This window comes from Anomaloglossus baeobatrachus, unplaced genomic scaffold (assembly GCF_048569485.1).
Source record: "Anomaloglossus baeobatrachus isolate aAnoBae1 unplaced genomic scaffold, aAnoBae1.hap1 Scaffold_70, whole genome shotgun sequence".
In the NCBI taxonomy this organism is placed as follows: domain Eukaryota; kingdom Metazoa; phylum Chordata; class Amphibia; order Anura; family Aromobatidae; genus Anomaloglossus; species Anomaloglossus baeobatrachus.
This window is the reverse complement of record NW_027445074.1, coordinates 1-1,592: the sequence shown is the minus strand read 5'-3', so window position 1 is coordinate 1,592 and position 1,592 is coordinate 1.

The window sequence follows — 1,592 nt, the reverse complement described above, 5'->3', positions numbered from 1 at the left end:
AAAGTTTTGTTTGGTTATCTTGCAATCCCGAGATAATCGTCTCCATGCTCCAAATCCATTTTAAAGCCATTTTTAAGGCATTTCGCGCATACATGAAATGAACACATTTTTCTCCAAAACTATAACAGATGCAAGCTTGTCCTGTTTGGTGGAGATGATATTTAATAAAATAAGTAGAAATCCACTAAAAGTTTTGTTTGGTTATCTTGCAATCCCGAGATAATCGTCTCCATGCTCCAAATCCATTTTAAAGCCATTTTTAAGGCATTTCGCGCATACATGAAATGAACACATTTTTCTCCAAAACTATAACAGATGCAAGCTTGTCCTGTTTGGTGGAGATGATATTTAATAAAATAAGTAGAAATCCACTAAAAGTTTTGTTTGGTTATCTTGCAATCCCGAGATAATCGTCTCCATGCTCCAAATCCATTTTAAAGCCATTTTTAAGGCATTTCGCGCATACATGAAATGAACACATTTTTCTCCAAAACTATAACAGATGCAAGCTTGTCCTGTTTGGTGGAGATGATATTTAATAAAATAAGTAGAAATCCACTAAAAGTTTTGTTTGGTTATCTTGCAATCCCGAGATAATCGTCTCCATGCTCCAAATCCATTTTAAAGCCATTTTTAAGGCATTTCGCGCATACATGAAATGAACACATTTTTCTCCAAAACTATAACAGATGCAAGCTTGTCCTGTTTGGTGGAGATGATATTTAATAAAATAAGTAGAAATCCACTAAAAGTTTTGTTTGGTTATCTTGCAATCCCGAGATAATCGTCTCCATGCTCCAAATCCATTTTAAAGCCATTTTTAAGGCATTTCGCGCATACATGAAATGAACACATTTTTCTCCAAAACTATAACAGATGCAAGCTTGTCCTGTTTGGTGGAGATGATATTTAATAAAATAAGTAGAAATCCACTAAAAGTTTGTTTGGTTATCTTGCAATCCCGAGATAATCGTCTCCATGCTCCAAATCCATTTTAAAGCCATTTTTAAGGCATTTCGCGCATACATGAAATGAACACATTTTTCTCCAAAACTATAACAGATGCAAGCTTGTCCTGTTTGGTGGAGATGATATTTAATAAAATAAGTAGAAATCCACTAAAAGTTTTGTTTGGTTATCTTGCAATCCCGAGATAATCGTCTCCATGCTCCAAATCCATTTTAAAGCCGTTTTTAAGGCATTTCGCGCATACATGAAATGAACACATTTTTCTCCAAAACTATAACAGATGCAAGCTTGTCCTGTTTGGTGGAGATGATATTTAATAAAATAAGTAGAAATCCACTAAAAGTTTTGTTTGGTTATCTTGCAATCCCGAGATAATCGTCTCCATGCTCCAAATCCATTTTAAAGCCATTTTTAAGGCATTTCGCGCATACATGAAATGAACACATTTTTCTCCAAAACTATAACAGATGCAAGCTTGTCCTGTTTGGTGGAGATGATATTTAATAAAATAAGTAGAAATCCACTAAAAGTTTTGTTTGGTTATCTTGCAATCCCGAGATAATCGTCTCCATGCTCCAAATCCATTTTAAAGCCATTTTTAAGGCATTTCGCGCATACATGAA